Raw genomic sequence first — 11,162 nt, 5'->3', positions numbered from 1 at the left:
GGCGCAGCGCTCTCTGCTCTCTCTCTCTCTCTCTCTCTCTCTCTCTCTCTCTCTCTGTGTGTCTGTCTCTCCTCTCTCTCTATCCTTTTCTCTGCACCTCTTTCTCTACCTACTAACGTTAGGAAACGACGGTCAATGGCAGCCGATGACGACGACGACGACGACGACGACGCTGAAATGTTGCTAACACTGCTAACTGGAATCATGTAAGGTGTTTGCATACATTGGCGGCGCTGGTTGCGCGCGCGACGCGGCTCAAATCGCGTTTGCTCTCATGAGCTAGTGAAGTTGCTGAACATTATCCTACACGATGCGGCATATGCCTAGCCGCACCATAGTCTAGCCCATCCATGGCTATTAGCCCATACATAGCGCGAGCCTTAAGCCCTGCCGTAGCCTAGGCAAGCCTTGTTACGCTTAGAAAGGCTTGCCAGACGATAAATGAAGAGCAGTAAACTTGCATTACCTGTCGAGATATGTCACCTGTTTATACTAGAAATGACTCACGCCGCGGCTTCGGCTTAAACAGTGATTAAACTTGGTGAGCTGCAACCTGGACGTACTGTTAATTACGTTAACATTATTGATAGATACTACAGACAGCGAAGTAATCTGCTATTTCCCTTACAGGCAGCTTAGTCCAGCGGTACCTGTCATTACTAGCAGGCCAAAGTTTTCCTGTTCTTTGAAATCGAGTGGCGCGATTTTTTTGAAGAGGCTAACAGTCAACGCTACCGCATACCGACAATAGTAACCAACCTGACATCAAAAACAGATGAGTCAACATGCTCCGTAAAAACAGAGGAGCCATAAACCTTCCTTTGAAGACTGACGGGTCAAAATAAATAGGTTCACTAGCAGCGAGTCGAGCTGTCTTTGGCGCAGCAGACCGAAGCCGAACTGTTCCTTATTAGCAAATAGGTCAACCTGGCACGTACAGACTGGGGGGGAAAGAGGTAGCCTGTCATTATTGCAGACGACGGCCCCGCTGTCCTTAGCAAACAGACGTGTCAACGAGGCCGTAGGGTGTATTCACAAACAGACGTTGTCAACGGACACCGTAGGGTGTATTCACAAACAGACGTGTCACCGCCGTAGGGGGTTTTTTTTTGTTATTCACAAACGAGATTGGTCACCCTGTCATCAATGGCTGCCGAAGTGCACCTACTATTTCCTTACCAACGTGGCACACGTAATTATTACAGCCATATTCTTGTGTGGAAGCTTAACCTATGCTAAGATGTTTCAGCGTCGAGACGGGAGGTAAATCAAGTGTGTGTGTGTGGTGTGTGTGTGTTGTTGTGTGTGTGTGTGTCGTGTGTGTGTGTGTGTGTGTGGTGTGTGTGTGTGGTGCTTGTTAGCAACGCAGCGACTGACAACCGCCACGTACAGCAGGGCAGGACACAGCGCGGGGGGGAAGGGGGGAAAGGCAGCAACCCTGCTTGAGACATGCAACGCAAACGCATCCGGCTCTCCACCACGCCGATGGCCAGTCGGAGACCACCTGCGGACGCATCTATATCTTGTCGCGCGTTAGCAGCGACAGTGGCATCTGCTACACTCCCGGCTAATGAACACCTTCAGCAGCGCGCACACAGTCGCACTGCGGGCGTGCTCCGGGCCTCCTCTAATGAGAAAGGACAGCGCGTCGCGCTGGGAAATTGGGCTTCTCGAAGCATCCATCCGCTGTCGGCTGTGTGAGACCGGAGCATTCACGGGGAGCACAAAACAGAGTGTGTGGCCGACCCTTGGCCGCGGCGACAGCGGACGGATTACCATGCAAGCAATATTGGATCTGGCGCCGTAAGTTAGTAGCGAGCAGCCAGGGAAGGCATGATGGGATTGAAACTCAGAGAGGAGGGTAATTGTCTACGTAACGTGGGCAGCAGGCTGCAGAAACGTTGGCAAAAAAAACCGGCTTGCCGTGTAAGGCGCGCCGGCAGGTATATCTCTCTAAAAGCATTCACGAGTCTTGAGAGCATTAATATTCATCAGCGCCGTGCATAAATGATTTCCCGCGCGCGCAATGCAACAAGTTTCGCTTGCATGGTTGCAGGCTATGTACTCCACGGTAAACGTATAGATTCGTAACAGTTCGGTTCATTGATCTTAACGACTATAGTGAGATATAATAGGACTGGGGGTGATCACCCGCGGTGGCATCTACTATCTATAAAATCGTGCACAAAGAATCGGCGAGAAACAGCACATCGACGTAAAGGCGCGCACAGGCAAGCGCCGACACAATGATTTTCGACAGGCTTAAGCTTCATTAACACGCATGATATAGATTAGGCTTCTTCTCACTTTTTAGTGGCGACATCGCGCACTCAGCTGATGTTATAAATGCAGGCCTCGCTGCCTCGTGTGCATGCGCACGCTACTGCTAGTCACTGGACAGCTCTGTCGTCTATGACGTTAGCCGCATTCACAGGCAAGGTAATAACGGCCAATGCGCATGATAAAATATTTGCGTCTGCGGCCGAGCGATAATTTGTGTAAAGCATCCTAGTTTTGTAAAGAGTAGGTTTTGTAAGGGATGCGTGATGTATATAGGAGAAGATGAATAAATGAAAGGCAAGAAAAGAGTTGGTGGAAGACAAAGGAAGGAGGAAAATTAGAAGGAAAAAGAAGTTGTCGAGCGTTATGGTTAATGGCTACAATACACGCATAACATCTTTATTTTTCACGCCTGACACGTTCATTGACATCGTGAGGCCCGTGATGTAGCCTCAGCCAAGCCTAGATGCATCACCACCCCAACCGTACGGTATACGTAAATCTCATGTCTCAATCCAGTGACATATACATCCCCCAATTCTACTCGTATACGATTTAGACTATAAGCTGTAACTGTAAGACTACTAATCTTCATCACACTAATATACGCATGTAAAATATATACGCTATAAAATACAGTCCTGCTACGATATCATCGCAGTGTCGCGTTATTCGGCGGCAGATAGCACACGCCGCCTTATACAATATTAATGTGACAACAACATGTCGACTGTCAACAGGCGAGAACGCCGTGATGATTTATTCATAAGCACAATGCCACGCATGATTGGCATCAGCAGGTAGGCGGGTGGGCGTTTTCGTCAGTCGGCTGCTGATTGATATAGGTGCTGCTAGTTGAGCATGTAACCGGCGCATCATACGTGGACTGTTCCAGTACATCTGAGCTTACATTTTCTTGGCAACGAAGACGTTGGTGGGAGGTTAGACTATTAAGGGGGTGGCTAAGCCGAAGAAGGAAGATGATGGCGGCAGAAAAAAATCCTTCTAACGATTACGCTTTTCGTAAATTATGAAGCCTGCCTGCGAGCTTCTCCGAACTCCTTTCCTCGTAATATAGGAAAGCCCATGCTATGACCTTGAAGAGTTCTGGGCAATCGAATTCACACACCTCGTTTACTATTCTCGTATTTACCAATCAATGAAACGGCAATTCAGGCAAAATTTCAAGTCTTCCAGAAACACTTCCCGGTAACCAGAACCTCTAAAATGCAATGAGCACAAAAATATGACCGGCTCTGGCTAGATGCCGAGCCGCTGTATAATATCAGAGAAGTAAGGGTCACAGCGGTGGCTCGCGCATAGGGCTAAGATAAGAAGGGCCTTCGTGTCCTATCTCGGCGAAAGCAGACGAGGCCCGAATTATACGCGATTTCATGATTACGAGGGCGAAATTAAACAACGGTAGTGTTTAGTAGTGCCGCAGGTTGGTGTTGAGTACTTGGGGAGGCATCAATCACCGATGATAGCTTTTGTTGACTGGCGCAATGCTTTTTCGTGTGGCAGTCAATGGTGCAGCCCTTCTTGTGTGTGTGTGTGTGTGTGGTGTGTGTGGTGTGTTTGTGGTGTGTGTAGTGTGTGTGTGTGTGTGTGTGTTGTGCGTGGCGTGCGTCCGTGCGTGTGTGTGTGTGTAAGCATTTTACACACTAGGCCTAAGGCAATATGTATATATTAACGCTGCGAAAGGCATCACGTCTACCGACGATAACATAGCTATTTAGGTACGAGTGAACGATAGCACGCACGGCGGCAGCTGGCGTTCGCATTGACGTGCGAAGCGTCGGCGTTGATTCGCCGGATTCACGTCACGAAAGCCGACAGCAAGTTTTTAGGCGGTAAACGCGAAGTGGAAAAATAAGCGTGAAATAATAATCTGCTATACGCAGCCATTTTTACACGAATGCTTCCGGTCATGAACGTGTTGTGATGACGTCTGATATATAAGCTGACTGCTACACTTCACAAGCAACAACTAAAACTCCTTCAAATGAAGACCGATTACAGTTGAATCCCATCACACAAGGCCCAACGTCGCGTAGAAGCGGCTGGACTTTTAATCAACGCATCTGTGCTTGCAGGTGATAAATCTCAGTCCGTGCGTACGTGACGCTGCGTATATGGCATGCATTAACTCGGCGTGGGAATTGCTAAGCTGTTCTCTTCCACTAGATAACAGCATGCACCTGCGGAAGAATGCGGTGCCACTGCTAACTCCCGCATCATCGCCAGCTCCCGACATAACATTGTCCGCTCTATTTAGTCGCATCGCCATGAAGTGTCAACTGCAACGGCGCCGGCATCGGCATCGCCCGAGTGGCATGCATTGCCGCTCGCCGGCCATCGCACATGCAGTGCTAGCATACTCGTACCTTGGAGTAATTATTCTGACGCCCGCAGAATGATACTCAAGGTCGTACATATGCGTCAGCACACGGATTGTTGATAAGGATAAAGAAATGCGATAGACCACACTAGCTCACGGGAAGACATATAACAGTGGCCTTGTTATAATACGCATGCGTAAATTAGCCCCACAGCACGTTGCACCGCAATGGGAATCTGCGCGCAAAGAAATCATTCATCTGCATAGCTTCTTATCGTTGCTGGTCACGGGGGAGCAGATGATCACCGAATAGCACAGAAACACAGGCTGATCACAGAACACAAACGAGGCCCCAGACCACAGGCTGAGCACAGAATCACAAACTATCTGGCAGAACACAGACTGATCAGCAGAACGAACAAACTAGCACAGAACACAGGCTGAGCACAGAACAACAAACTACTGCAGAACACAAGCTGATCACAGAACACAGACTGATCACAGAACACAAACTAGCAGAGAACACAGGCTGATCACAGAACACAAACTAGCACAGAACATTTATACATAACCACAGAATATCAAATAAAGGGATTCCCGTTCTACACCCGTGCATTACTATTTCTATCTAACCACACAATATCAAATAATGGGATGCCCATTCTATAAAAGTGCAATTTAGTATTTACGCCTAACCGCATAACATTAAATAAAGGGATGCCCGTTCTATTTCTGTGCAACACTATTTGAAACTAACCAATCTCACAAAATCGAATAGCTATTTCCCGTCTACACCTGCGTAATAGCGTTTATAACTGCGCACATTCCAACTAACGAGATTCCAACCTGACGCTAATATGAGATAGTGTTCATCACTGAACACAATAGACAACACAGGTATGTCACGCCTGCCACAAGTATCGGCAGGGACACCAGACATAAGATGACCAACGGGACAGAGTATAATGACCATTGCGGAGTTGTCTTCCTCCAGGCATCCCCTCGGAATGCTGCACAGAGGCGTGAGTTATGCAGTTAAGCCTGTTACACGTGTAGAAAACCTGTAGTACTTGTGGAGGGCACGTGTAGTACATGTAGCATGCGTAGTACGGGTAGTGCGTGTAACACCTGTAATACAGTAAAAACCCGCGTATAAGAACATAGATTTTTCCAAGTTAGCCTCAATATGTTCTTATATAAATGGTGCTTACTGAAAAATTAGGCTCAAAAGGTTCTTAAATAGGTTCTTAATTGTTTCTACTTTTAATATGTATAAGCTTATTTCTTTCTTTAAAATTTTCTTACAAGAACTGCAATTTTTGCTAATTAATACCCATGATGGGCTACAGTGTAAGTTTTTCAGTGCTTACCATACTGTATGATACAGTATGTATCCAAGGAAACAAACCAACATGCAAAAAATGCGTGCCAAAAAGAGGTGCTGGCACATTCATCGGTATTGTTGAGCTCGTCTTTTTTATTTTACCTGTGTTTCTTTTTAAGTCTTCGATCTTCTGTATGGAAAATTAAGAACCTACTTTAAAATCTTAGCCTAAAACAGGTTCTTATGTAAAGGGGTCTAAATGGGAAATTTTAGCCTAACAGGTTCTTAAAATCTATGTTCTTATACGCGGGTTTTTACTGTACGTGTAGTATTCGCAGTATGTGTAGCACGTGTAGCACCTATAATACGTGTGGGCACGTGTAGTACGTGTAGCATGCGTAGTACGGGTAGTGCGTCGGTCAATGGCAGCCGATGACGACGACGACGACGACGACGACGCTGATGTTGCTAACACTGCTAACGGAATCATGTAAGGTGTTTACATACATGGCGCTGGTTGCGCGCGCACCGGCTCAAAGTCCAGTTGCGTCTCATGAGCTAGTGAAGTTGTGAACGTTATCACACGATGCGGCCTATCCTAGCCCACCATAGTCTAGCCCATCCATGCCTATCCTAGCCCATCATAGCCGAGCCTAGCCATGCCTAGCCTAGGCAAGCCTTGTTACGCTTAGAAAGGCTTGCCAGACGATAATGAAGCAGAGAACTTGGCATTACCTGTCGAATATGTCACCTGTTTATACTGGAAATGACTCACCCCGTGCTTGCTTAAAGATGATTAAACTTGGTGAGCTCAAACCTGGACGTACTGTTAATTAAGTTAACATTTATTGATAGATACTACAGACACGAGTACTCTCTATTTCCTTACAGGCAGCTTAGTCCACGGTACCTGTCATTACTAGCAGGCAAGTTTTCCTGTTCTTTGAAATCGAGTGCGCGATTTTTTTGAGAGCTAACAGTCAACCTACCCATACCGACAAAGTAACCAACCTGACATCAAACAGATGAGACAACATGCTCCTAAAAACAGAGGAGCCATAAACCTTCCTTTGAAGACTGACGGGTCAAAATTAAATAGGTTCACTAGCAGCCGAGTCGAGCTGTCTTTGCCAGCAGACGAGCCGAACTGTCCTTATTAGCAAATAGGTCAACCTGCACGTACAGACGGAAGAGTAGACCTGTCATTATTGGCAGACGACCCCGCCTGTCCTTAGCAAAAGACGTGTCAACCCGTAGGGTGTATTCACAAACAGACGTGTCAACCCGTAGGGTGTATTCACAAACAGATGGGTCACCCTGTCATCAATGGCTGCCGAGTACACCTACTGTTTCCTTACCAACGATGAACACGTATTACAGCATATCTTGTGTGAACTTAACCTAAGATTTGCAGCGTCGAGAAGGGAGGAATCAATGTGTGTGTGTGTGTGTGTGTGTGTGTGTGTGTGTGTGTGTGTGTGTGTGTGTGTGTTAGCAACGCAGCGACTGAACCGCCACGTACACAGGCAGGACACAGCGCCGGGGAGAGCAGCAACCCTGCTTGAAGACATCAACGCAACGCATCCGGCTCTCCCATCACGCACCCACTCTGACGCATCTATATCTTGTCCCGTTAGCAGCGACAGTGCATCTGCTACACTCCCGCTAATGAACACCTTCAGCAGCGGCCACAGCATCGCACGCGGGCGTGCTCCGCGCCTCCTCTAATGAGAAAGGACAAGCGGCGTCGCGCTGGAAATTGGCTTCTCGAACATCCATCCGCTGTCGGCTGTGTGAGACCGGGACATCACGGGGAGCACAAAACAGCGTGTGTGGCCGACCCTTGGCCGCGGCGACAGCGACGATTACCATGCAAGCAATATTGATCTGCCCGATAATTAGTAGCGAGCAGCCAGGGAGCATGATGTGATGAAACTCAGAGAGGAGGTATGTCTACGTAACGTGGCAGGCAGCTGCAGAAACGTTGCAAAAAAAAAACCGGCTTCCGTGTGCGCGCCGGCAGGTATATCTCTCTAAAACATTCACGAGTCTTGAGAGATTTAATATTCATCAGCGCCGTGCATTAATGATTTCCCGCGCGCAATGCACAAGTTTCCTTTGCATGGTTCAGGCTATATACTCACGGGTAAACGTATAGATTCGTAAACAGTTCGGTTCAATTGATCTTAACGACTATAGTGAGATATATAGGGACCTGGGGGTGATCACCCCCGGTGCATCTATATCTATACGTGCACAAAGAACGCGAGAAACAGCACATCGACGTACAAGGCGCGCACACAAGCGCCGACACAATGATTTCGACAGCTTAAGCTTCAATTAACACGCATGATATAGATTAGGCTTCTTCTCACTTTTAGTGGCGCACTCGCGCACTTCAGGCTGATGTTATAATCAGCCTCGCTGCCTCGTGTGCATGCGCACCTACTCTAGTCACTGACAGCTCTGTCGTCTATTGACGTTAGCCGCATTCCACAGGCAAGGTAATAACGCCAATGCCATGATAAAATATTTGCCTGCGCCGAGCGATAATTTGTTGTAAACATCCTAGCTTTGAAAGAGTAGGTTTGTAAGGGATGCGTGATGTATATAGGAGAAGATGAATATGAAAGGCAAGAAAAAGAGGTGGTGGAAGACAAAGGAAGGAGGAAAATTAGAAGAAAAAAAGTTGTCGACCGTTATGGTTATGGCTACAATCACACGCATAACATCTGTATTTTTCACCCCCACGTTCATTGACATCTGAGCCGTATGTACCTGCCAAGCCTAGATGCATCACCACCCACGTACGGTATACGTAAATCTCATGTCTCAATCCAGTGACATATACATCCCCCAATTCTACTCGTATACGATTACACTATAAGCTGTAACTGTAACTACCTAATCTCATCACCACTATATACGCTGTAAAATATATACCTTATAAAATAAATACCTCTACGATATCATCGCCAGTGTCGCGTATTCGGCGCAGATACACACGCGCTTATACAATATTACATGTGACAACAACATGTCGACTGTCAACAGCGAGACGCCGTGATGATTTATTCATGTACACATGCCACGCATGACTGCATCAGCAGGTTAGCGGGCGTTTTCGTCAGTCGCTGCTGATAGATATAGGTGCTCTAGTTGACATGTAACGGCGCATCATACGTGACTGTTACAGTACACTGAGCTAATTTTCTTTGCAAGGAGACGTTGGCGGGAGGTTAGACATATTAAAGGGGTGGCTATAACGAAGAAGGAAGATGATGGCGCAGAAAAAATCCTTCTAACGATTACAGCTTTTGCAAATTATGAAGCCTCCTTGCGAGCTTCTCCGAACTCCTTTCCTGTAATATAGGAAGCATGCTAACAATGTACCTTGAAAGTTCTGCAATCGAATTCACCACTGTTCGTTACTATTTCGTATTTACCATCAAGAAACGACAATTCAGGCAATTTCAGTCTTCAGAAACACTTCCCGGTAACCGAACCTCTATAAAATGACAATGAGCACAAAATATGACCTCTGGCTAGATGCCAGCCGCTGGTATATACAGAGAAGGTCACAGCGGTGCTCGTCGCATAGCTAAGATAAGAAGCCTTCGTGTCCTTATCTCGACGAAGCAGACGAGCCCAAATTATACGCGCTTTCATGATTACGAGCGAAAATTAAACAACGGTAGTGTTTTGTATAGTGCCGCAGGTTGGTGGTTGAGGAGCATAATCACGATGAATAGTTGTTGACTGCGCGATGCTTTCGTGTGCAGTCAATGATGCAGCCACTTCTTGTGTGTGTATGTATGTGTGTGTGTGTGTGTGTGTGTGTGTGTGTGCGTGCGTGCGTGCGTGCGTGCGTGCGTGCGTGCGTGCGTGCGTGTGTGTAACATTTAACACATAGCCTAAGGAATATGTATATATTAACGCTGCGAAACATCACGTCTACCACGATACATAGCATTAGGTACGAGTGCAAGATAGCACGCACGCGGCAGCTCGTTCGCATTGACGTGCGAACGTCGGCGTTGATTCCCGATTCACTCACGAAAGCCGACAGCAAGTTTAGCGGTAACGCGAAGTGGAAAATCGCGTGAATATAATCTGCTATACCCAGCCATGTGTACACGAATCTTCCCGTCCATGAACGAGTGACGGTCTGATATAATAAGCTGACTGCTACACCTCCAAGCAACAACTAAAACTCCTTCAAATGAGACCATTAACAGTTGAATCCCATCACACGAAGGACAAGTCCGTAGAACGGCTGACTTTTATCAACGCAATCTGTGCTTGCAGGTGATAATATCAGTCCGTGCGTACGTGACCTGCGTATATGCATGCATTAACTCGGCGTGGAATTGCTAAGTGTTCTCTTCCACTAGATGAAAAGCATGCACCTGCGGAGAATGCGGGTCACTGCTATTCCCGCATCATCGCCAGCTTCCCGACATAACCTTGTCCGCATCTTTAGTCGCATCGCCCATGCAGTGTCACTGCACGGCCCACGCATCGCCAGTGGCTGCATTGCCCTCGGCCGCATCGCCCATGCAGTGCTAGCATACTCGTACCTTGGAGTAATTATTCTGACGACAGAATGATTACTCCAAGCTCGTACATAGGGCACACACGGATTGTTGATAAGAGATGAAAGAAATGCGAATGACCACACTACGTCACGGAAGAATATAACAGTCTTGTTATAATACCATCGTAATTAGCCCACACACGTTGCACGCATGGGATCTGCGCAAAGGCAATCATTCATCTGCTAGCTTCTTTCGTTGCTGGTCACGGGGGACAGACTGATCACCGAATAGCACAGAACACAGGCTGATCACAGAACACAAACTAGCCCAGAACACAGGCTGAGCACAGAACACAAACTACTGCAGAACACAGACTGATCACAGAACACAAACTAGCACAGAACACAGGCTGATCACAGAACACAAACTAGCACAGAACACAGACTGATCACAGAACACAAACTAGCACAGAACACAGGCTGAGCACAGAACACAAACTACTGCAGAACACAAGCTGATCACAGAACACAAACTAGCACAGAACACAGGCTGAGCACAGAACACAAACTACTGCAGAACACAGGCTGATCACAGAACACAAACTAGCACAGAACACAGGCTGAGCACAGAACACAAACTAGCACAGAACACAGGCTGATCACAGAACACAAACTAGCAC

The 11,162-nt window shown here is 47.2% G+C and overlaps 1 protein-coding gene across 5 annotated transcripts in view; it reads right to left on the bottom strand.

Annotated features, from left to right (window-relative positions):
• Positions 1 to 11,162, bottom strand: part of LOC106821195 (guanine nucleotide exchange factor DBS-like) — a 108,775-nt gene that overhangs the window by 56,136 nt on the left and 41,477 nt on the right. Inside the window, exon 1 of one of the 5 annotated variants that reach the window (XM_014825894.1) lies at positions 8,905 to 8,974. The exons of the other annotated variants lie outside the window; for them this stretch is intronic. The gene's annotated coding sequence lies outside the window, so the exon portion shown is untranslated. Of the gene's footprint in view, positions 1 to 8,904; positions 8,975 to 11,162 lie in introns of those variants that run through there. 5 annotated transcript variants of the gene reach the window in all.

This window comes from Priapulus caudatus, unplaced genomic scaffold (genome assembly GCF_000485595.1).
Source record: "Priapulus caudatus unplaced genomic scaffold, Priapulus_caudatus-5.0.1 Scaffold63, whole genome shotgun sequence".
Taxonomy (NCBI): domain Eukaryota; kingdom Metazoa; phylum Priapulida; class Priapulimorpha; order Priapulimorphida; family Priapulidae; genus Priapulus; species Priapulus caudatus.
This window is presented reverse-complemented; position numbering and strand designations above follow the sequence as displayed.